The following is a 26,587-nucleotide window of genomic DNA, read 5'->3' as shown; positions in this document are numbered from 1 at the left end:
TAAGAACATAAGAAGAGCCTGCTGGATCAGGCCAGTGGCCCATCTAGTCCAGCATCCTGTTCTCACAGTGGCCAACCAGGTGCCTGGGGGAAGCCCGCAAGCAGGACCCAAGTGCAAGAACACTCTCCCCTCCTGAGGCTTCCGGCAACTGGTTTTCAGAAGCATGCTGCCTCTGACTAGGGTGGCAGAGCACAGCCATCACGGCTAGTAGCCATTGATAGCCCTGTCCTCCATGAATTTGTCTAATCTTCTTTTAAAGCCGTCCAAGCTGGTGGCCATTACTGCATCTTGTGGGAGCAAATTCCATAGTTTAACTATGCGCTGAGTAAAGAAGTACTTCCTTTTGTCTGTCCTGAATCTTCCAACATTCAGCTTCTTTGAATGTCCACGAGTTCTAGTATTATGAGAGAGGGAGAAGAACTTTTCTCTATCCACTTTCTCAATGCCATGCATAATTTTATACACTTCTATCATGTCTCCTCTGACCTGCCTTTTCTCTAAACTAAAAAGCCCCAAATGCTGCAACCTTTCCTCGTAAGGGAGTCGCTCCATCCCCTTGATCATTCTGGTTGCCCTCTTCTGAACCTTTTCCAACTCTATAATAGCCTTTTTGAGATGAGGCGACCAGAACTGTACACAGTATTCCAAATGCGGCCGCACCATAGATTTATACAACGGCATTATGATATCGGCTGTTTTATTTTCAATACCTTTCCTAATTATCGCTAGCATGGAATTTGCCTTTTTCACAGCTGCCGCACACTGGGTCGACATTTTCATCGTGCTGTCCTGGACTCAGCTTTAAATTTGGAGGCCCAGGTTTCTGCGGTGGCCAGGAGTGCTTTTGCACAATTAAGATTAGTGCACCAACTGCACCCGTTCCTTGAGCCGTTTGATCTGGCCACAGTGACACATGCCTTAGTTACATCCCGTTTAGATTACTGTAAAGTGCTCTACTTGGGGCTGCCTCTGAAGACTGTTCAGAAACTTCAGTTGGTGCAACGTGCTGCAGCCAGAATGTTAACTGGGGCTGGTTACAGGGACCATACGACTCCCCTGTTACAAAAGCTCCACTGGTTGCCACTCTGTTTCCAGACACAATTCAAAGTGCTGGTGATGAGCTATAAAGCCCTATATGGCTTAGGTCCAGGCTATCTGTCAGATCGTATCTCCCTATATGAGCTGGCTTGCCTGCCAGTGGTGCCAAGAGGGGAAGGGCCTCAAGGGTGCCTGCCAGGGAGGGGGCTGACAGAATGTGTTCACCGGTGGGGGGGGAGGGTTGAGGCCTCGGTGCCAGGCTCTGCCTGAGTGAAAGATACCCCCAGTCCATGACACACTCACTTCAAAGATGCAGGAGAGGGTGGAAATGGTTGGGGCCTCTGCAAGGAGGCCCTCCAGCATCAACACAAAGATCTCCTTGAGATCCTGATGGTGAAGGCCATTTTTGTCGAGGTAGACCCACAGATTCAGGGCAGGAAATGACGTGGAAAGGGGAAAAATGGACAAGAAATTTTTAGCAATGGAAATGTGACATGGAAGCAAAGTGGCCAAACAGCGAGAGGGGCCAGACTATGAGATGTTTTTAATGACTTGTTCTTAACGGTCTTTATTGATACTTATGATGTTTCCTGTAAACCGCTTAGAATTGTGGTTTCTTTATAAACTCTGCTAAATTAAAATTAAGTACAGACTGGAAAGCCCTTAAAAATTGTTGTATATAAAATAGCTGGAAACCAGTAAATAAATTGAACAGAAGTCAAAACACAAGAATGACGACCAAAGCAACAACGCATTTACCCCGTTGTCATCCTTGCCAACGTCAATCTTTTTATAGGTGGCATAAAATGGCATATTGATGACCTTGGACTTGGTCTTAGTCTGTGGAGGAGGCTTCATGAAGCTGGCAGGATAGAAGAGAAAGGATGAGATGAAGTTCTGCAAAGACCCATGGGCAGTTGCTAAATGATTTTGGGAGCCCCGACCCCCCCACCTCTCTCACACCTTCATCTATTGAGATTCTCCCCCCCCCAATGAAGAAGCCTGGGCTGTGACTCAGACTGAGATGTTGGGGATCCAGCTGGGTCCTGGACTTGTGTCTGCTCCCTGTGCCTCCAGGGATAGTCATTTGAGGGATCCGGATGCAGACACCAGCCCAGGCCCCAGAACCAGGAGCAGGACTGATGCAAGGCCCCCGTGCTGGATCTCCAGAAGCTGTGTCCTCAAAGCCCCCATGTCCCCCAGAGGAACTGATCCCAGCCCTGCCAGGGACAGAAACTAGGAGGGCTGATCGGGCCCTACAAGTATAAATGGCACCCTGTCCTTTGCCCCATCCTGCCTCCCTGTCGGCTCCTCCCACATGGCAAAGAGCAGCTTGGAGTCAGCCATCTTTGGCACATCAGGGCAAGGAGGCCTCTGAGAGCATCCTGAAAGCATCCAAGTGTGTGACAAGAATGAGGGACAGAATGTTGAGCAGCAGAGGAGTGCGCTGGAACCTCGGTTGGAGCCAGAGTGAGTAGCTAGCAGGTGGAGAGTGTCTGTTGTGAGTATGACTGATGGAAAGAGGAAAGGTGGAGAGAGAGAGAGAGAGAGAGAGAAGGAGGGGGAAGGAAATGGGAGGGGCTTCAGAGGACAGTCCTGGTCTCTGCAGCTCGGGAGGTGCTGAAGGCAATCCTCCTGTGGCCCATGAAGAGAAGTCTGGGCAAACACCGTGTGGAGGACCTCGGGCCCTCCCCCCAGGGTAGAAACAGAAGCAGAAGAACTTATACTGCTCTTGCAGAGGAGCTGCCTCTCCCAAACTTGCCTGCCCTAGTCCTAGTCTTGCCTGAGTCTCAGCCCAAACATGTGTCTGACCCTAACCAGACCCTAAGCGCTAAACCCCACCCCCACCCCAACCCTAACCCAGGCCTTCCCCAAAAATAAATTAAACAAAAGAAAAATGAAATAAAAAGAAACAAAAAGGAAAATAAAAATAAATGAAAAGAAACAAAAACACAAAACAAATAAAAGGAAATAAAAGGAAAAAATAAAAGATGAAAATAAAAAATGAAACCAAATGAAAATAAAAGCAAAACTGAAACCAACCACCAACACCTCTCCTTCTCTCTCCTCTCTAATGCCCGCCTCTCTCTCCTCCTCTCCTCTACCTACCTCCTCCACTACAACCCACGCCCGGCACCTCTGCTTGGGGGCTTTTAAAGCAGCAGCAAGAGATGTCACAAGGGGGGGCAGGTCACCAGGACCTTGGCAACCCACCTGCCCTGGCAGGGCATGGCCCTTCCTGAGCCCCAATCTTTCTTCCAGACTGGGAGGCTTCTCTTTTCTGTCTGCCAGCTGGCATCGCCATCGCGCTGCCTTTTTTGGTTTTTCTTTCTCTAATCATCCATCCGGTTATTCTCCCTTAAGCAACCTTTCTAAATGGAGACCGTCCCAACTTCTCTTCACATACGGTGGAAAACTCTAAGGGCTGTAACTCAGGGGTAGAGCAGCTGTTTATCTGAAAAAAAGGTTCAATCTGTGGCATCTCTAGATAGGGCTGGGAAAGAAAGACCAGGTGTGAAATCCTGGAGTGCTGCTGCCAGTCAGTGCAGACAACACTGACTCGGTATAAGGCCGCTTCCTCAGTATGTTCCTATCTTGCTGTTTCTCACAAGAGCAAGCGACCTTCTTCACAACACATGAGGTGTCATTCCTTTCCATAACTGACAACATGGCAAGTCTTTCAGATACCTCTCGCCTAGACTACTGTAATGCGCTCTACGTGGGGTTACCCTTGAAAACAGTCCGGAAGCTGCAACTGGTACAGAATGCGGCGGCTCGTCTGATTAAAGGCAGCCGCCGGCAAGATCACATCACTCCAGTGCTGAAGGAGTTGCACTGGCTACCGGTTGTTTACCGGGCCCAATTCAAGGTGTTGGTTTTGACCTTTAAAACCCTATACGGTTTTAGCCCAGTCTATCTGAAGGAGCGCCTCCAGCATCGTCAGGGATGCCGCTCAACAAGATCAGCCTCAGAAGACCTTCTCTCGATCCCACCGGTTAAAACAGCTAGACTGGTGAGGACTAGAGAGAGGGCTTTTTCAATAGTGGCCCCCACCCTGTGGAACTCTCTCCCAAATGATCTCCGCCATCCATGCCCCTTCTATGATAAGCTTCCACCGGGCCTTGAAGACCTGGCTCTTCAGGCAGGCTTTTGGGGTGGGTTAGGTTTCTTACTGTTATGGTTTTAAATTTTAATGTTTTAATGTATTGTTTTATCTTGTACGTTGCCCAGAGTGCCTGGACAACCAGCCAGATGGGCGACTAATAAATTTAATAAATAATAATAATAATAATAATAATATGCTTATGGTTCGTTCTGAAGAAAAAGTTTGCTGAAATGTGTTGAACTGCTCTTCTCCTTTGGGGTGTCGGCCTCTATCCCTATTCTTTCCATGTTATTCCTGCCTCTGGTACAGATGTTTCTGCGAAAGAAGTCATGTCCAGGAACGCATCTGCTTCATTTCCTGAGGCTTTGCTGTATAGGGGTGTGCTGTCAATTTTACATCTGGGAGGCACAGCAGAGGTCTGTCATGTGGACTCCAGCCCCCTCCAGTGATGTGCTGAAAGGACCGCCTTCGTTATACTTTGGTAGCCAAAGCACCTGTCACTCCCAGATCTCTCTCGGTCGATGGAAGCTGGCTGTCCAGTAGAGGGCAGCTTCACATATCCCAATATTTCTACACTGAAAGCAATTCTGTCTGTGCAGGACTAGTGTGGGGAACCTTTGTTCCTCCAGATGCAGCTGAATGACAGCTCCCACTAGCGTGGACATGGGCTGTGCTGGCTGTGGCTTCCGTGTGTGTGGGTTTCAAGACTTCAGCAGCTCTGTATGTTTGCAAGAGAATCCCACTGGGCATGGCAACAATGGAGGCTGGTCCATTGGGCTACTGATGCACAGCCCTCCCGGTGAAAAGGTCAAGCAATTTTTAAATCTCCCCCCAATCTCAAAGCCACACACTCTTTCTTGTTCCACACCCATTTTATACTTCTATTTGAACTCAGAGAAACACTGAGTACATTCATAGCTATGTAGTGTTCTCTGGCCAATCGGCTTCTTGCTCTCTGGCTAATCAGCTCTCTGCCCCACTCAGCCAGTCCTAATCCAGAAGTGCAGCTATGGCCAAGAGGTCCCTCCCTTTGGTTTGCCAGCTTGTCAGCCCTCTTAGAAAGCTTCTACCCCATTGGTTGTTGAGCGGCTGTTCTGACACACCCACCATAGCAAAATAGGGAGGAGTCAGGCAGGAACTTGGTAGTCTGACTTCTGAGCATGCTCAGATGAAAAGAGGCATCGCAGTGAGAAGAGAGATGGTAAACTCCTCGAAAAGCAGGTTTGCTTTCTATTTTATATTTGCTGGTCTTTGATCAAAATAAAATGGCTACTCCTGTTTATATTGCTGTATTTATTTTGCTATTGTCATTGGAAACTCAAGATAAAAATGGGGAAAAGTAATATCTGTCTGCTGCACAGATGTTGAAAGCACAAGAGTGCTGCTCTCCCCCTAAACCATGCAAAGAGCAAAAAGAAAAGAAAACACATTTGAACAAGTTGATAACATATTTTGAAATTAAAAAAACACATTTAAAATAAAATATGCAATTTTATGAATGTAATGGTTAGAGTGTTGGACTCTGACTTGGAAGACCAGAGTTCAATTCTATCCCAGATGAGATAAACACAGAGGGGCTTACTTGTAAGTAAAATGAATAGGATCCTGTTAGTAACTATAACTAAATCATACCTCCTCCTCGGTATAGATAACCATTACATACATGAGGTCATATCACTCCTATGGAGAAAACATCAAATAATATGTTCCGGCACTGATCTATCAAAATATTGATAGTTTATTTTAAAATATCAACAATTACTTTCAAAATATTGATATTTTGTTTCAAAATATCATTAATCCTGCAGTTCCTGCAGTAGGCCACTGGTGCAGTGACTCATTCACACAAAGTATGTTTCAAATCCTGGAAGATTACTTTAAAAAAGGAATAAATTACAATTACTGTTACATGGCTCCCAAAAGGAATAAATTACCATTACCATTACAATTCTTCTGAAAGGAATTGGTCACTTTACCATTACTCAAACGTAATCACTACAATTACACTCAAGTGACCTACAAAAACCAATGCTAGAGTGCCTCCAAGGTGCTGGCCTTGGCTACTGAACACCTAAGTAGGCTAAAACAACATTAAAATAAATGCACACAGACGGTAGTGGGATTTTTTTAATCCATAAGATTAACAAAATGGTATAACAAAATCTCACATTCAGCCCCACCCCCAAACTCTAATACTCTTCAACGTAAAACAGCCCGGAACAGTGACTTCCCGGCCTGCCAGGCCCATCAAATTCATCAGTTCCACACGACGGAATGCAGGGCACGCCGTAAGGTCCCAACCGACCCCAAAAACCACGTCCCACTACCCGTTCCGGGCTCTAATACTCTTCAATGTAAAACAAACCGGAACGGTGACTTCCCGGCCAGCCAGGCCCACCAAATTCACCAGTCCCACACGACGGAATGCGGGGCACGCCATAAGGCCCCAACCGCCACCGTAAACCACGTCCCGCTATCCGTTCCGGGCTCTAATACTCTTCAATGTAAAACAGCCCGGAACGGTGACTTCCCGGTGAGCCAGGCCCACCAAATTCACCAGTCCCACACGGAATGCGGGGCATGCCGTAACGTCCCAACCGCCCCTGAACACCACGTCCCGCTACCCGTTCTGGGCTCTAATACTCTTCAACGTAAAACAGCCCGGAACGGTGACTTCCCGGCGAGCCAGGCCCACCAAATTCACCAGTCCCACACGATGGCATGTGGGGCACGCCGTAAGGTCCCAACCGCCCCTGAACACCACGTCTCGCTACCCGTTCCAGGCTCTAATACTCTTCAACATAAAACAGCATGGAACGGTGACATCCCAGCCAGCCAGGCCCACCAAATTCACCAGTCCAACACGATGGAACGCGGGGCACACAGTAAGGCCCCAAGCGCCCCCGAAAACAATGTCCCGCTACCCGTTCCGGGCTTTAATACTCTTCAACGTAAAAGAGCCCGGAACGGTGACTTCCCAGCCAGCCAGGCCCACCAAATTCACCAGTCCGACACGACGGAACGCGGGGCACGACGTAAGACCCCAAGCACCCCCGAAAACCAAGACCCGCTACCCGTTCCAGGCTCTAATACTCTTCAACCTAAAACAGCCCGGAACAGTGACTTCCCGGCCAGCCAGGCCCACCAAATTCACCAGTTTCACACGACGGAATGCGGGGTACGCCGTAAGGCCCCAACCACAACCGTAAACCATGTCCCGCTATCCGTTCCGGGCTCTAATACTCTTCAATGTAAAACAGCCCGGAACGGCGACTTCCCGGTGAGCCAGGCTCACCAAATCCACCAGTCCCACATGACGGAACGCGGGACACGCCGTAAGGCCCCAACCGCCACCATAAACCATGTCCCGCTATCCGTTCCGGGCTCTAATACTCTTCAACGTAAAACAGCCCGGAACGGCGACTTCCCAGCCAGCCAGGCCCACCAAATTCACCAATCCCACACGACTGAACGCGGGGCACGATGTAAGCCCCCAAGCGCCCCCGAAAACCACGTTCCGCTACCCGTTCCGGGCTCTAATACTCTTCAACGTAAAAGAGCCCGGAACGGCAACTTCCCGGCCAGCCAGGCCCACCAAATTCACCAGCCCACACGACGGAACGCGGGGCACGCCGTAAGGCCCCAACTGCCCCTGAAAACCACGTCCCACTACCCGTTCCGGGCTCTAATACTCTTCAACGTAAAACAGCCCGGAACAGCGACTTCCCGGCCAGCCAGGCACACCAAATTCACCAGTTCCACATGATGGAATGTGGGGCACGCCGTAAGGTCCCAACCAACCCCGAAACCCACAACCCGCTACCCGATCCGGGCTCTAATACTCTTCAAGGTAAAACAGACCGGAACGGCGACTTCGTAGCCAGCCATGCCCACCAAATTCACCAGTCCCACACGACTGAACGCGGGGCACGCCATAAGGCCCCTACCGCCCCCGAAGACCACGTCCCGCTTCCCGTTCCGGGCTCTAATACTCTTCAATGTAAAACAGCCCGGAACGGTGACTTCCCGGTGAGCCAGGCCCACCAAATTCACCAGTTCCACATGATGGAATGTGGGGCATGCCGTAAGGCCGCAACCGCCGCCGAAGACCACGTCCCGCTACCCGTTCTGGGCTCTAATACTCTTCAATGTAAAACAGCCCGGAACGGTGAATTCCCGGTGAGCCAGGCCCACCAAATTCACCAGTCCCACACGACGGAATGCGGGGCATGCCGTAACGTCCCAACCACCCCTGAACACTACGTCCCGCTACCCGTTCCAGGCTCTAATACTCACCAAATTCACCAGTCCCACATGACGGAATGCAGGGCATGCCGTAAGGTCCCAACCGACCCCGAAAACCACGTCCCAATACCCGTTCCGGGCTCTAATACTCTTCAACGTAAAACAAACCGGAACGGTGACTTCCCGGCCAGCCAGGCCCACCAAATTCACCAGTCCCACATGATGGAATGCGGGGACGCCGTAAGCCCCCAACCGCCACCGTAAACCACGTCCCGCTATCCGTTCCGGGCTCTAATACTCTTCAATGTAAAACAGCCCGGAACAGTGACTTCCCGGTGAGCCAGGCCCACCAAATTCACCAGTCCCACACGACGGAATGCGGGGCATGCCGCAACGTCCCAACCGCCCCTGAACACTACGTCCCGCTACCCGTTACAGGCTGCAATACTCTTCAACGTAAATCAGCCCGGAACAGTGACTTCCCGGCGAGCCAGGCCCACCAAATTCAACAGTCCCACAAGACGGAATGTGGGGCACGCCGTAAGGTCCCAACCACCCCTGAACACCACGTCCCGCTACCCGTTCCAGGCTCTAATACTCTTCAACGTAAAACAGCCTGGAACGGTGACTTCCCGGTGAGCCACGCCCACCAAATTCACCAGTCCCACATGACAGAACGTGGGGCATGCCGTAAGTCCCCAAGCACCCCCGAAAACCAAGTCCCGCTACCCGTTCCGGGCTCTAATACTCTTCAACCTAAAACAGCCCAGAACAGTGACTTCCCGGCCAGCCAGGCCCACCAAATTCACCAGTTTCACACGACGGAATGCGGGGTACGCCGTAAGGCCCCAACCGCCTCCGTAAACCATGTCCCGCTATCCGTTCCGGGCTCTAATACTCTTCAATGTAAAACAGCCCGGAACGGCAACTTCCCGGTGAGCCAGGCCCACCAAATCCACCAGTCCCACATGACGGAACGCGGGACACGCCGTAAGGCCCCAACCGCCACCGTAAACCAAGTCCCGCTATCCGTTCCGGGCTCTAATACTCTTCAATGTAAAACAGCCCGGAACGGCGACTTCCCGGTGAGCCAGGCTCACCAAATCCACCAGTCCCACATGACGGAATGCGGGACACGCCGTAAGGCCCCAACCGACCCCGAAACCCACGACCCGCTACCCGATCCGGGCTCTAATACTCTTCAACGTAAAACAGCCCGGAACGGCGACTTCCCAGCCAGCCAGGCCCACCAAATTCACCAATCCCACACGACTGAATGCGGGGCACGCTGTAAGGCCCCAAGCGCCCCCGAAAACCACGTTCCGCTACCCGTTCCGGGCTCTAATACTCTTCAACGTAAAACAGCCCGGAACGGCAACTTCCCGGCCAGCCAGGCCCACCAAATTCACCAGTCCCACACGACGGAATGCGGGGCACGCCGTAAGGCCCCAACCACCCCTGAAAACCACGTCCCACTACCCGTTCCGGACTCTAATACTCTTCAACGTAAAACAGCCCGGAACAGCGACTTCCCGGCCAGCCAGGCCCACCAAATTCACCAGTCCCACATGACGGAACGCATGGCACGCTGTAAGGTCCCAACCGACCCCGAAACCCATGACCCGCTACCCGATCCGGGCTCTAATACTCTTCAACGTAGAACAGCCCGGAACGGTGACTTCCCAGCCAGCCAGGCCCACCGAATTCACCAGTCCCACACGACGGCAAGTGGGGCATGCCGTAAGGTCCCAACCACCCCTGAACACTACGTCCCGCTACCCGTTCCAGGCTGTAATACTCTTCAACGTAAAACAGCCCGGAACAGTGACTTCCCGGCGAGCCAGGCCCACCAAATACACCAGTCCCACACGACGGAACGCGGGGCACACAGTAAGGCCCAAGCGTCCCCGAAAACCACGTCCCGCTACCCGTTCCGGGCTCTAATACTCTTCAAAATAAAACAACTCGGAATGGCGTCTTCCCGGCCAGCCAGGCCCACCAAATTCACCAGTCCCACATGACAGAACGCGGGGCAAGCCGTAAGGCCCAAACCGCGACCGTAAACCAAGTCCCGCTATCCGTTCCAGGCTCTAATACTCTTCAATGTAAAACAGCCCGGAACGGCGACTTCCCGGTCAGCCAGGCTCACCAAATCCCCCAGTCCCACATGACGGCATGCGGGACACGCCGTAAGGCCCCAACCGACCCCGAAAACCAAGTCCCGCTACCCGTTCCGGGCTCTAATACTCTTCAACCTAAAACAGCCCAGAACAGTGACTTCCCGGCCAGCCAGGCCCACCAAATTCACCAGTTTCACACGACGGAATGCGGGGTACGCCATAAGGCCCCAACCGCCACCATAAACCATGTCCCGCTATCCGTTCCGGGCTCTAATACTCTTCAATGTAAAACAGCCCGGAACGGCGACTTCCCGGTGAGCCAGGCCCACCAAATCCACCAGTCCCACATGACGGAACACGGGACACGCCGTAAGGCCCCAACCGCCACCGTAAACCAAGTCCCGCTATCCGTTCCGGGCTCTAATACTCTTCAATGTAAAACAACGCGGAACGGCGACTTCCCGGTGAGCCAGGCTCACCAAATCCACCAGTCCCACATGACAGAACGCGGGACACGCCGTAAGGCCCCAACCGCCCGCGAAGACCACGTCCCGCTACCCGTTCCAGGCTCTAATACTCTTCAACGTAAAACAGCCCGGAACGGCAACTTCCCGGCGAGCCAGGCCCACCAAATTCACCAGTACTACACGACGGAATGCGGGACACGCCATAAGGCCCCAACCGACCCCGAAACCCACGACCCGCTACCCGATCCGAGCTCTAATACTCTTCAACGTAAAACAGCTGGAACGGCGACTTCCCAGCCAGCCAGGCCCACCAAATTCACCAATCCCACACGACTGAATGCGGGGCACGCTGTAAGGCCCCAAGCGCCCCCGAAAACCACGTTCCGCTACCCGTTCCGGGCTCTAATACTCTTCAATGTAAAACAGCCCGGAACGGCGACTTCCCGGTGAGCCAGGCTCTCCAAATTCACCAGTCCCACATGACGCAACGTGGGACACGCTGTAAGGCCCCAACCGCCCCCAAAGACCATGTCCCGCTACCTGTTCCGGGCTCTAATACTCTTCAACGTAAAACAGCCCGGAACGGAGACTTCACGGCCAGCCAGGCCCACCAAATTCACCAGTCCCACACGTCGGAACGCGGGGCACACAGTAAGGCCCCAAGCGCCCCGAAAACCACGTCCCGCTTCCCGTTCCGGGCTCTAATACTCTTCAATGTAAAACAGCCCGGAATGGCATCTCCCCGGCCAGCCAGGCCCACCAAATTCACCAGCCCCACACGACAGAAAGCGGGGCACGCAGTAAGGCCCCAAGCACCCCCGAAAACCAAGTCCCGCTACCCGTTCCGGGCTCTAATACTCTTCAACCTAAAACAGCCCGGAACAGTGACTTCCCGGCCAGCCAGGCCCACCAAATTCACCAGTTTCACACGACGGAATGCAGGGTATGCCGTAAGGCCCCAACCGCAACCGTAAAGCATGTCCCGCTATCCGTTCCGGGCTCTAATACTCTTCAATGTAAAACAGCCCGGAACGGCGACTTCCCGGTGAGCCAGGCTCACCAAATCCACCAGTCCCACATGATGGAATGCGGGACGCGCCGTAAGGCCCGAACCGCCACCGTAAACCATGTCCCGCTATCCGTTCCGGGCTCTAATACTCTTCAACGTAAAACAGCCCGGAAAGGCGACTTCCCAGCCAGCCAGGCCCACCAAATTGACCAATCCCACACGACTGAACGCGGGGCACGCTGTAAGGCCCCAAGCGCCCCCCAAAACCACGTTCCGCTACCCGTTCCAGGCTCTAATACTCTTCAACATCAAACAGCCCAGAACGGCAACTTCCCGGCCAGCCAGGCCCACCAAATTTACAAGTCCCAAACGACGGCACGCGGGGCACGCCGTAAGGCCCCAACCGCCCCTGAAAACCACGTCCCACTACCCGTTCCGGGCTCTAATACTCTTCAACGTAAAACAGCCCGGAACAGCGACTTCCCGGCCAGCCAGGCACACCAAATTCACCAGTCCCACATGACGGAACACATGGCACGCCGTAAAGTCCCAACCGACCCCGAAACCCACGAGCCGCTACCCGTTCCGGGCTCTAATACTCTTCAACGTAAAACAGCCCGGACCGGCGACTTACCAGCCAGCCAGGCCCACCGAATTCACCAGTCCCACACGACTGAACGCGGGGCACGCCGTAAGGCCCCTACCGCCCCCAAAGACCACGTCCCGCTATCCGTTCCGGGCTCTAATACTCTTCAACGTAAAACAGCCTGGAATGGTGACTTCCCGGTGAGCCAGGCCCACCAAATTCACCAGTTCCACATGATGGAATGTGGGGCATGCCGTAAGGCCGCAACCGCCCCCGAAGACCACGTCCCGCTACCCGTTCCGGGCTCTAATACTCTTCAACGTACAACAGCCAGAACGGCGACTTCCCGGCCAGCCAGGCCCACCAAATTCACCAGTTCCACACAACGGAATGCGGGACACGCCGTAAGTCCCCTACCGCCCCCGAAGACCACGTCCTGCTACCCGTTCCAGGCTCTAATACTCTTCAATGTAAAACAGCCCGGAACGGTGACTTCCCGGTGAACCAGGCTCACCAAATTCACCAGTTCCACACGATGGAATGCGGGGCACGCCCTAAGGCCCCAATCGCCCCCGAAGACCACGTCCCGCTACCCGTTCTGGGCTCTAATACTCTTCAACGTAAAACAGCCCGGAACGGCAACTTCCCGGCCAGCCAGGCCCACCAAATTCACCAGTCCCACACGACGGAATGCGGGGCACGCCGTAAGGCCCCAACCACCCCTGAAAACCACGTCCCACTACCCGTTCCGGGCTCTAATACTCTTCAACGTAAAACAGCCCGGAACAGCGACTTCCCGGCCAGCCAGGCACACCAAATTCACCAGTCCCACATGACGGAACGCATGGCACGCTGTAAGGTCCCAACCGACCCCGAAACCCATGACCCGCTACCCGATCCGGGCTCTAATACTCTTCAACGTAGAACAGCCCGGAACGGTGACTTCCCAGCCAGCCAGGCCCACCGAATTCACCAGTCCCACACGACGGCAAGTGGGGCATGCCGTAAGGTCCCAACCACCCCTGAACACTACGTCCCGCTACCCGTTCCAGGCTGTAATACTCTTCAACGTAAAACAGCCCGGAACAGTGACTTCCCGGCGAGCCAGGCCCACCAAATACACCAGTCCCACACGACGGAACGCGGGGCACACAGTAAGGCCCAAGCGTCCCCGAAAACCACGTCCCGCTACCCGTTCCGGGCTCTAATACTCTTCAAAATAAAACAACACGGAATGGCGTCTTCCCGGCCAGCCAGGCCCACCAAATTCACCAGTCCCACATGACGCAATGTAGGGCACGCCGGAAGGTCCCAACCGACCCCGAAAACCACGTCCCACTACCCGTTCTGGGCTCTAATACTCTTCAATGTAAAACAAACCGGAACGGTGACTTCCCGGCCAGCCAGGCCCACCAAATTCACCAGTCCCACACGACGGAAAGTGGGGCACACCATAATGCCCCTACCGCCACCGTAAACCACGTCCCGCTATCCGTTTCGGGCTCTAATACTCTTCAATGTAAAACAGCCCGGAACGGCGACTTTCCGGTTAGCCAGGCTGACCAAATTCACCAGTCCCACATGATGGAATACGGGGCATGCCGCAACGTCGCATCCGCCCCTGAACACCACGTCCTGCTACCCGTTCCAGGCTCTAATTCTCTTCAACGTAAAACAGCACGGAACGGCGACTTCCCGGTGAGCCAGGCCCACCAAATCCACCAGTCCCACACGACTGAACGCGGGGCACGCCATAAGGCCCCTACCGCCCCTGAAGACCACGTCCCGCTTACCGTTCCGGGCTCTAATACTCTTCAATGTAAAACAGCCCGGAACGGTGACTTCCCGGTGAGCCTGGCCCACCAAATTCACCAGTTCCACATGATGGAAAGTGGGGCATGCCGTAAGGCCGCAACCGCCCCCGAAGACCACGTCCCGCTACCCGTTCCGGGCTCTAATACTCTTCAACGTAAAACAGCCCGGAACGGTGACTTCCCGGTGAGCCAGGCCCACCAAATTCACCAGTCCCACACGACGGAATGCGGGGCATGCCATAACGTCCCAACCGCCCCTGAACACTACGTCCCGCTACCCGTTCCAGGCTCTAATACTCACCAAATTCGCCAGTCCCACATGACGGAATGCAGGGCATGCCGTAAGGTCCCAACCGACCCTCAAAACCACGTCCCAATAACCGTTCCGGGCTCTAATACTCTTCAACGTAAAACAAACCGGAACGGTGACTTCCCGGCCAGCCAGGCCCACCAAATTCACCAGTCCCACACGACGGAATGCGGGGACGCCGTAAGCCCCCAACCGCCCCGGAAAACCACGTCCCGCTACCCGTTCCGGGCTCTATTACTCTTCAACATAAAACAACCCAGAACGGTGACTTCCCGGCCAGCCAGGCCCACCAAATTCACCAGTCCCACATGACGGAATGCGGGGCATGCCGTAACATCCAAACCGCCCCTGAACACTACGTCCCGCTACCCGTTCCAGGCTGTAATACTCTTCAACGTAAAACAGCCCGGAACAGTGACTTCCCGGCGAGCCAGGCCCACCAAATACACCAGTCGCACACGACGGCATGTGGGGTATGCCGTAAGGTCCCAACCACCCCTGAACACCACGTCCCGCTACCCGTTCGAGGCTCTAATACTCTTCAACGTAAAACAGCCTGGAACGGTGACTTCCCAGCCAGGCAGGCCCACCAAATTCACCAGTCCCACATGACGGAACGCGGGGCACACAGTAAGGCCCCAAGCGTCCCCGAAAACCATGTCCCGCTACCCGTTCCGGGCTCTAATACTCTTCAAAATAAAACATCCCGGAATGGCGTCTTCCCGGCCAGCCAGGCCCACCAAATTCACCAGTCCCACATGACAGAACGCGGGGCATGCCGTAAGGCCCCAAGCACCCCCGAAAACCAAGTCCCGCTACATGTTTCGGGCTCTAATACTCTTCAACCTAAAACAGCCCAGAACAGTGACTTCCCGGCCAGCCAGGCCCACCAAATTCACCAGTTTCACACAACGGAATGCGGGGTATGCCGTAAGGCCCCAACCGCCACCATAAACCATGTCCCGCTATCCGTTCCGGGCTCTAATACTCTTCAATGTAAAACAGGCCGGAACGGCGACTTCCCGGTGAGCCAGGCCCACCAAATCCACCAGTCCCACATGACGGAACGCGGGACACGCCGTAAGGCCCCAACCGCCACCGTAAACCAAGTCCCGCTATCCGTTCCGGGCTCTAATACTCTTCAATGTAAAACAGCCCGGAACGGCGACTTCCCAGCCAGGCAGGCCCACCAAATTCACCAGTCCCACATGACGGAACGCGGGGCACACAGTAAGGCCCCAAGCGTCCCCGAAAACCATGTCCCGCTACCCGTTCCGGGCTCTAATACTCTTCAAAATAAAACATCCCGGAATGGCGTCTTCCCGGCCAGCCAGGCCCACCAAATTCACCAGTCCCACATGACAGAACGCGGGGCATGCCGTAAGGCCCCAAGCACCCCCGAAAACCAAGTCCCGCTACATGTTTCGGGCTCTAATACTCTTCAACCTAAAACAGCCCAGAACAGTGACTTCCCGGCCAGCCAGGCCCACCAAATTCACCAGTTTCACACAACGGAATGCGGGGTATGCCGTAAGGCCCCAACCGCCACCATAAACCATGTCCCGCTATCCGTTCCGGGCTCTAATACTCTTCAATGTAAAACAGGCCGGAACGGCGACTTCCCGGTGAGCCAGGCCCACCAAATCCACCAGTCCCACATGACGGAACGCGGGACACGCCGTAAGGCCCCAACCGCCACCGTAAACCAAGTCCCGCTATCCGTTCCGGGCTCTAATACTCTTCAATGTAAAACAGCCCGGAACGGCGACTTCCCGGTGAGCCAGGCTCACCAAATCCACCAGTCCCACATGACAGAACGCGGGACACGCCGTAAGGCCCCAACCGCCCTCGATGACCACGTCCCGCTACCCGTTCCAGGCTCTAATACTCTTCAACGTAAAACAGCCCGGAACGGCAACTTCCCGGCGAGCCAGGCCCACCAAATTCACCAGTCCCACATGACGGAATGCGGGACACGCCGTAAGGCCCCAGCGGACCCCGATACCCACGACCCGCTACCCGATCCGGGCTCTAATACTCTTCAACGTAAAACAGCCCGGAACGGTGACTTCCCATCCAGCCAGGCCCACCAAATTCACCAATCCCACACGACTGAATGCGGGGCACGCTGTAAGGCCCCAACCACCCCCGAAAACCACGTTCTGCTACCCGTTCCGGGCTCTAATACTCTTCAATGTAAAACAGCCCGGAACGGCGACTTCCCGGTGAGCCAGGCTCTCCAAATTCACCAGTCCCACGTGACGCAACGTGGGACACGCTGTAAGGCCCCAACCGCCCCCAAAGACCACGTCCCGCTACCTGTTCCGGGCTCTAATACTCTTCAACGTAAAACAGCCCGGAACAGAGACTTCACGGCCAGCCAGGCCCACCAAATTCACCAGTCCCACATGATGGAATGCACGGCACGCCGTAAGGTCCCAACCGACCCCAAAAACCACATCCCACTACCCGTTCCGGGCTCTAATACTCTTCAATGTAAAACAAACCGGAACGGTGACTTCCCGGCCACCCAGGCGCACCAAATTCACCAGTCCCACACGACGGAAAGTGGGGCACGCCATAAGGCCCCAACCGCCACCATAAACCACGTCCCGCTACCCGTTCCGGGCTCTAATACTCTTCAATGTAAAACAGTCCAGAGCGGAGACTTCCCGGCCAGCCAGGCCGACCAAATTCACCAGTCCCACATGACAGATTGCGGGTCAGGCCGTAAGGCCCCAACCGCCACCCTAAACCACGTCCCGCTATCCGTTCCGGGCTCTAATACTCTTCCATGTAAAACAGTCCAGAACGGCGACTTCCCGGTGAGCCAGGCCCACCAAATTCACCAGTCCCACACGACCGTAGGCGAGACACGCCGTAAGTCCCCAACTGCCCCCGAAAACCACATCCCGCTACCCATTCCGGGAGCTAATACTCTTCAATGTAAACAGCCTGGAACGGCGAGTTCCCGGCCAGCCAGGCCCACCAAATTCACTAGTCCCACACGACGGAACGCGGGGCACGCCGTAAGGCCCCAACCGCCCCTGAAAACCACGTCCCACTACCCGTTCCGGGCTCTAATACTCTTCAACGTAAAACACCCCGTAAGAGCGACTTCCCGGGCAGCCAGGCCCACCAAATTCACCAGTCCCACCTGACAGAACGCATGGCACGCCGTAAGGTCCCAACCAAACCCGAAACCCACGACCCGCTACCTGATCCGGGCTCTAATACTCTTCAACGTAAAACAGCCGGGAACGGCGACTTCCCAGCCAGCCAGGCCCACCAAATTCACCAGTCCCACACGACTGAACGCGGGGCACGCTGTAAGGCCCCAAACACCCGCGAAAACCACGTTCCGCTACCCGTTCCAGGCTCTAATACTCTTCAATGTAAAACAGCCCGGAACGTCAACTTCCCAGCCAGCCAGGCGCACCAAATTCACCAGTCCCACACAACGGTAGGCGAGACACGCCGTAAGGCCCCAACTGCCCCCGAAAACCACGTCCCGCTATCCGTTCCGTGTTCTAATTCTCTTCAATGTAAAACAGCCCAGAACGGTGACTTCCCGGTGAGCCAGGCCCACCAAATTCACCAGTTCCACACGATGGAATGCGGGGCACTCCGTAAGGCAGCATCCGCCCCCGAAGACCACGTCCCGCTACCCGTTCCGGGCTCTAATACTCTTCAACGTAAAACAGCCTGGAACGGCGACTTCCCGGCCAGCCAGGCGCACCAAATTCACCAGTCCCACATGATGGAATGCGGGGCACGCTGTTAGGCTCCAAGCGCCACCGAAAACCACGTTCCGCTACCCGTTCCAGGCTCTAATACTCTTCAACGTAAAACAGCCCGGAACGGCAACTTCCAGGCCAGCCAGGCCCTCCAAATTCACCAGTATCACACAACGCTAGGCGAGACACGCCGTAAGGCCCAAACCGCCCCCGAAAACTGCGTCCCGCTATCCGTTCCGGGCTCTAATACTCTTCAATGTAAAACAGCCGGGAACGGCGACTTCCCGGTGAGCCAGGCCCACCAAATTCACCAGTTCCACACGACGAAACGCGGGGCACGCTGTAAGGCCCCTACCGGCCACGAAGACCACGTCCCGCTACCCGTTCCGGGCTCTAATACTCTTCAAGGTAAAACAGCCCGGAACGGTGACTTCACGGTGAGCCAGGCCCACCAAATTCACCAGTTCCACACGATGGAATGTGGGGCACGCCGTAAGGCCGCAACCGCCCCCGAAGACCACGTCCCGCTACCCGTTCCGGGCTCTAATACTCTTCAATTTAAAACAGTCCGGAACGGCGACTTCCCGGCCAGCCAGGCCCACCAAATTCACCAGTCCCACACGACGGATTGCGGGGTACGCCGTAAGGCCCCAACCGCCAACGTAAACTATGTCCCGCTATATGTTCCGGGCTCTAATACTCTTCAATGTAAAACAGCCCGGAACGGCGACTTCCCGGTGAGCCAGGCTCACCAAATTCACCAGTCCCACATGACGGAATGCGGGACACGCTGTAAGGCCCCATCCGCCCCGGAAAACCACGTCCCGCTACCCGTTCCGGGCTCTATTACTCTTCAACATAAAACAACCCAGAACGGTGACTTCCCGGCCAGCCAGGCCCAACAAATTCACCAGTCTCACACGATGGAATGCGGGGCACGCCGTAAGGTCCCAACGGCCCTGAACAACACGTCCCGCTACCCGTTCCGGGCTCTAATACTCTTCAACGTAAAACAGCCCGGAACGGCTACTTCCCGGCCAGCCAGGCCCACCAAATTCACCAGTTTCACAGGACGGAATGTGGGGCACGCCGTAAGCCCCCTACCGCCCGCGAAGACCACGTCCTGCTACCCGATCCGGGCTCTAATACTCTTCAATGTAAAACAGCCCGGAACGGCGACTTCCCGGCCAGCTACGCCCACCAAATTCACCAGTCCCACACGACTGAATGCGGGGCACGCCGTAAGGCCCCAACTGCCCCTGAAAACCACGTCCCGCTATCCGTTCCGGGCTCTCATACTCTTCAATGTAAAACATCCTGGAACGGTGACTTCCCGGTGAGCCAGGCCCACCAAATTCACCAGTTCCACACGATGCAATGCGGGGCACTCCGTAAGTCTGCAACCGCCCTCGAACACCACGTCCCGCTACCCGTTGCGGGCTCTAATACTCTTCAATGTAAAACAGCCTGGAATGGCGACTTCCCGACCAGCCAGGCCCACCAAATTCACCAGTCCCACATGATGGAACGCGTGGCACGCTGTAAAGCCCCAAGCGCCCCCGAAAACCACGTTCCGCTACCCGTTCCGGGCTCTAATACTCTTCAACGTAAAACAGCCCGGAACGGCAACTTCCCGGCCAGCCAGGCCCACGAAATTCACCAGTCCCACACAACGGTAGACGAGACACGCCGTAAGGCCCCAACCGCCCCCAAAAACCACGTCCCGCTATCCGTTCCGGGTTCTAATACTCTTCAATGTAAAACAGCCGGGAACGGTGACTTCCCGGCCAGCCAGGCCCCCCAAATTCACCAGTCTCACACGACGCCATGCGGGGTATGCCGTAAGGCCCCAACCGCCAACGTAAACTACGTCCCGCTATATGTTCCGGGCTCTAATACTCTTCAATGTAAAACAGCCCGGAACGGCGACTTCCCGGTGAGCCAGGCTCACCAAATTCACCAGTCCCACATGACGGAATGCGGGACACGCTGTAAGGCCCCAACCGCCCCGGAAAACCACGTCTTATGGCTGGCCAGGATGTCGCCGTTCCGGGCTGTTTTACGTTGAAGAGTATTAGAGCCCGGAACGGGTAGCGGGATGTGGTTTTCGGGGATGATTGGGGCCTTACGGCGTGCCCCGCATTCCGTTGTGTGGGACTGGTGAATTTGGTGGGCCTGGCTGGCCAGGATGTCACCGTTCTGGGCTCTTTTACGTTGAAGAGTATTAGAGCCTGGAACGGGTAGCGGGACGTGGTTTCCGGGTCCGATTGGGGCCTTATGGCGTGCCCCACGTTCCGTCGTGTGGGACTGGTGAATTTGGTGGGCCTGGCAGGCCCCGAAGTCGCCGTTCCGGGCTGTTTTACGTTGAAGAGTATTAGAGCCCGGAACGGGTAGCGGGACGTGGTTTTCAGGGGCGATTGGGGCCTTACAGCGCGCCCCGCGATCCGTCGTGTGGGACTGGTGAATTTGGTGGGCCTGGCTGGCCAGGATGTCTCCGTTCCGGCCTGTTTTACGATGAAGAGTATTAGAGCCCGGAACGGGTAGCGGGATGTGGTTTTCGGGGACGATTGGGGCCTTACGGCGTGCCCCGCGTCCTGTTGTGTGGGACTGGTGAATTTGGTGGGCCTGGCTGGCCGGGAAGTCGCCGTTCCGGGCTGTTTTACGTTGAAGAGTATTAGAGCCTGGAACGGGTAGCGGGACGTGGTTTCCAGGTACGATTGGGGCCTTATGGCGTGCCCCACATTCCGTCGTGTGGGGCTGGTGAATTTGGTGGGCCTGGCTGGCCAGGATGTCACCGTTCCGGGCTGTTTTACGTTGAAGAGTATTAGAGCCCGGAACGGGTAGCGGGACATGGTTTTCAGGGGCGATTGGGGCCTTACAGCGTGCCCCACGATCCGTCGTGTGGGACTGATGAATTTGGTGGGCCTGGCTGGCCAGGATGTCGCCGTTCCGGACTATTTTACATTGAAGAGTATAAGAGCCCGGAACGGGTAGCGGGATGTGGTTTTTGGGGACGATTGGGGCCTTACGGCGTGCCCCGCGTTCCGTTGTGTGGGACTGGTGAATTTGGTGGGCCTGGCTGGCCGGGAAATCGCCGTTCCGGGCTGTTTTACGTTGAAGAGTATTAGAGCCCGGAACGGGTAGCGGGACTTGGTTTCCGGGTACGATTGGGGCCTTATGGAGTGCCCCACGTTCCGTCGTGTGGGGCTGGTGAATTTGGTGGGCCTGGCAGGCCAGGAAGTCGCCGTTCCGGGCTGTTTTACGTTGAAGAGTATTAGAGCCAGGAACGCGTAGTGGGATGTGGTTTTCAGGGGCGATTGGGGCCTTACGGCGTGCCCCGCGATCCGTCGTGTGGGACTGGTGAATTTGGTGGGCCTGGCTGGCCAGGAATTCGCCGTTTCGGGCTGTTTTACCTTGAAGAGTATTAGAGCCCGGAACGGGTAGCGGGATGTGGTTTTCGGGGACGATTGGGGCCTTTCGGCGTGCCCCTCGATTTGTCGTGTGGGACTGGTGAATTTGGTGTGCCTGGCTGGCCGGGAAGTCGCCGTTCCGGGCTGTTTTATGTTGAAGAGTATTAGAGCCCGGAACGGGTAGCGGGATGTGGTTTTCGGGGACGATTGGGGCCTTACGGCGTGCCCCGCATTCCGTTGTGTGGGACTGGTGAATTTGGTGGGCCTGACTCCCCGGGAAGTCACCGTTCCGGGCTTTTACCTTGAAGAGTATTGGAACTCGGAACGGGTAGCGGGACGTGGTTGTTGGGGGCGATTGGGGACTTATGGCATGCCCCGCGATCCGTCGTGTGGGACTGGTGAATTTGGTGGGCCTGGCTGGCCAGGATGTCGCCGTTCCGGGCTGTTTTACGTTGAAGAGTATTAGAGCCTGGAACGGGTAGCGGGACGTGGTTTCCGGGTACGATTGGGGCCTTATGGCGTGCCCCACGTTCTGTCGTGTGGGACTGGTGAATTTGGTGGGCCTGGCATGCAGGGAAGTCGCCGTTCCGGGCTGTTTTACGTTGAAGAGCATTAGAGCCTGGAACGGGTAGCGGGACGTGGTTTTCAGGGGCGATTGGGGCCTTACAGCGTGTCTCGCGATCCGTCGTGTGGGACTGGTAAATTTGGTGGGCCTGGCTGGCGAGGATGTCACCGTTCCGGGCTGTTTTACGTTGAAGAGTATTAGAGGCTGGAAGGGGTAGCGGGATGTGGTTTTCGGGGACGATTGGGGCCTTATGGCGTGCCCCGCGTTCCGTTGTGTGGGACTGGTGAATTTGGTGGGCCTGGCTGGACGGGAAATCGCCGTTCCGGGCTGTTTTACGTTGAAGAGTATTAGAGCCCGGAACGGGTAGCAGGACGTGGTTTTTGGGGGCGATTGGGGCCTTACGGCGTGCCCCGCGATCCGTCGTGTGGGACTGGTGAATTGGGTGTGCCTGACTCACCGGGAAGTAGCCGTCCCGGGCTGTTTTACCTGGAAGAGTATTAGAGCCTGGAACGGGTAGCGGGACGTGGTTTTTGGGGACGATTGGGGCCTTATGGCGTGCCCCGCATTCTGTCGTGTGGGACTGGTGAATTTGGTGGGCGTGACTCACCGGGAAGTCGCCGTTCCTGGCTGTTTTACCTTGAAGAGTATTAGAGCCCGGAACGGGTAGCGGGATGTGGTTTTTGGGGACGATTGGGACCTTACGGCGTGCCCCGCGTTCCGTTGTGTGGGACTGGTGAATTTGGTGGGCCTGGCTGGCCGGGAAATCGCCGTTCCGGGCTGTTTTACGTTGAAGAGTATTAGAGCCAGGAACGCATAGTGGGATGTGGTTTTCAGGGGCGATTGGGGTCTTACGGCGTGCCCCGCGATCCGTCTTGTGGGACTGGTGAATTTGGTGGGCCTGGCTGGCCAGGAATTCGCCGTTCCGGGCTGTTTTACGTTGAAGAGTATTAGAGCTCAGAACGGGTAGCGGGATGTGGTTTTCGGGGACGATTGGGGCCTTTCGGCATGCCCCTCGATTTGTCGTGTGGGACTGGTGAATTTGGTGGGCCTGGCTGGCCAGGATGTCACCGTTCTGGGCTCTTTTACTTTGAAGAGTATTAGAGCCTGGAACGGGTAGCGGGACGTGGTTTCCGGGTACGATTGGGGCCTTATGGCGTGCCCCACGTTCCGTAATGTGGGACTGGTGAATTTGGTGTGCCTGGCAGGCCCCGAAGTTGCCGTTCCGGGCTGTTTTACGTTGAAGAGTATTAGAGCCCGGAACGGGTAGCAGGACGTGGTTGTTGGGGGCGATTGGGGACTTACGGCGTGCCCCGCGATCCGTCGTGTGGGACTGGTGAATTTGGTGGGCCTGGCTGGCCAGGATGTCACCGTTCCGGGCTGTTTTACGTTGAAGAGTATTAGAGCTTGGAACGGGTAGCGGGATGTGGTTTCCGGGTACGATTGGGGCCTTATGGCGTGCCCCACGTTCTGTCGTGTGGGACTGGTGAATTTGGTGGGCCTGGCAGGCCGGGAAGTCGCCGTTCCGGGCTGTTTTTACCTTGAAGAGTATTAGAGCCCGGAACAGGTAGCGGGATGTGGTTTTCGGGGACGATTGGGGCCTTACGGCGTGCCCCGCGATCCATCATGTGGGACTGGTGAATTTGGTGGGCCTGGCTGGCCGGGAAGTCACCGTTCCGGGCTGTTTTACGTTGAAGAATAATAGAGCCCGGAACGGGTAGCGGGATGTGGTTTTCGGGGACGATTGGGGCCGTACGGCGTGCCCCGCGATCTGTCGTGTGGGACTGGTGAATTTGGTGGGCCTGACTCACCGGGAAGGCACCGTTCCAAGCTGTTTTACCTTGAAGAGTATTAGAGCCCGGAACGGGTAGCGGGATGTGGTTTTCGGGGACGATTGGGGCCTTATGGCGTGCCCCGCGATCCGTCGTGTGGGACTGGTGAACTTGGTGGGCCTGGCTGGCCGGGAAGTCGCCGTTCCGGGCTGTTTTACGTTGAAGAGTATTAGAGCCCGGAACGGGTAGCGGGATGTGGTTTTCAGGGTCGATTGGGGCCTTACGGCGTGCCCCGCGATCCGTCGTGTGGGACCAGTGAATTTGGTGGGCCTGACTCACCGGGAAGTCGCCGTTCCGTGCTGTTTTACGTTGAAGAGTATTAGAGCCCGGAACGGGTAGCGGGATGTGGTTTTCGGGGACGATTGGGGCCTTACGGCGTGCCCCGCGATCTGTCGTGTGGGACTGGTGAATTTGGTGGGCCTGACTCACCGGGAAGTCGCCGTTCCGGGCTGTTTTACCTTGAAGAGTATTAGAGCCCGGAACAGGTAGCGGGATGTGGTTTTCGGGGACGATTGGGGCCTTACGGCGTGCCCCGCAATCCGTCGTGTGGGACTGGTGAATTTGGTGGGCCTGACTCACCGGGAAGTCGCCGTTCCCGGCTGTTTTACGTTGAAGAATATTAGAGCCCGGAACGGGTAGCCGGACGTGGTTTTCAGGAGCGATTGGGGCCTTACGGCGTGCCCCGCGATCTGTCATGAGGGACTGGTGAATTTGGTGGGCCTGACTCACCGGGAAGTCGCCGTTCCGGGCTGTTTTACCTTGAAGAGTATTAGAGCCCGGAACAGGTAGCGGGATGTGGTTTTCGGGGACGATTGGGGCCTTACAGCGTGCCCCGCGATCCGTCGTGTGGGACTGGTGAATTTGGTGGGCCTGGCTGGCCGGGAAGTCGCCGTTCCATGCTGTTTTACGTTGAAGAGTATTAGAGCCCGGAACGGGTAGCGGGACGTGGTTTTCGGGGGCGATTGGGGCCTTACGGCGTGCCCCGCGATCCGTCGTGTGGGACTGGTGAATTTGGTGGGCCTGGCTGGCCGGGAAGTCACCGTTCCGTGCTGTTTTACGTTGAAGAGTATTAGAGCCCGGAACGGGTAGCGGGACGTGGTTTTCGGTTGCGATTGGGGCCTTATGGCGTGCCCCGCGATCCGTCGTATGGGACTGGTGAATTTGGTGGGCCTGGCTGGCCGGGAAGTCGCCGTTCCGGGCTGTTTTACGTTGAAGAGTATTAGAGCCCGGAACGGGTAGCGGGACGTGGTTTTCGGGGGCGATTGGGGCCTTACGGCGTGCCCCGTGATCCGTCGTATGGGACTGGTGAATTTGGTGGGCCTGGCTGGCTGGGAAGTCGCCGTTCCGGGCTGTTTTACCTTGAAGAGTATTAGAGCCTGGAACGGGTAGCGGGACGTGGTTTTCGGGGACGATTGGGGCCTTACGGTGTGCCGCGCGATCCGTCGTGTGGGACTGGTGAATTTGGTGGGCCTGGCTGGCCGGGAAGTCGCCGTTCCGCGCTGTTTTACGTTGAAGAGTATTAGAGCCCGGAACGGGTAGCGGGACGTGGTATTCGGGGACGATTGGGGCCTTACGGCGTGCCCCGCAATCCATCGTGTGGGAATGGTGAATTTGGTTGAACTGACTCTCCGGGAAGTCACCGTTCCGGGCTGTTTTACGTTGAAGAGTATTAGAGCCAGGATCGGGTAACGGCTCGTGGGTTTCGGGGTCGGTTGGGACCTTACGGCGTGCCATGTGTTCCGTCGTGTGGGACTGGTGAATTTGGTGGGCCTGGCTGGCCGGGAAATCGCCGTTCCGGGCTGTTTTACGTTGAAGAGTATTAGAGCCAGGAACGCATAGTGGGATGTGGTTTTCAGGGGCGATTGGGGTCTTACGGCGTGCCCCGCGATCCGTCGTGTGGGACTGGTGAATTTGGTGGGCCTGGCTGGCCAGGAATTCGCCGTTCCGGGCTGTTTTACGTTGAAGAGTATTAGAGCCCGGAACGGGTAGCGGGATGTGGTTTTCGGGGACGATTGGGGCCTTTCGGCGTGCCCCTCGATTTGTCGTGTGGGACTGGTGAATTCGGTGGGCCTGGCTGGCCAGGATGTCACCGTTCTGGGCTCTTTTACTTTGAAGAGTATTAGAGCCTGGAACGGGTAGCGGGACGTGGTTTCCGGGTACGATTGGGGCCTTATGGCGTGCCCCACGTTCCGTCGTGTGGGACTGGTGAATTTGGTGTGCCTGGCAGGCCCCGAAGTTGCCGTTCCGGGCTGTTTTACGTTGAAGAGTATTAGAGCCCGGAACAGGTAGCGGGACGTGGTTTTCAGGGGCGATTGGGGCCTTACAGCACGCTCCGCGATCCGTCGTGTGGG

The sequence above is a fragment of the Rhineura floridana genome, chromosome 12, assembly GCF_030035675.1.
Source record: "Rhineura floridana isolate rRhiFlo1 chromosome 12, rRhiFlo1.hap2, whole genome shotgun sequence".
Taxonomy (NCBI): Eukaryota; Metazoa; Chordata; class Lepidosauria; order Squamata; family Rhineuridae; genus Rhineura; species Rhineura floridana.
Note: the sequence above shows the minus strand (reverse complement) of the source record.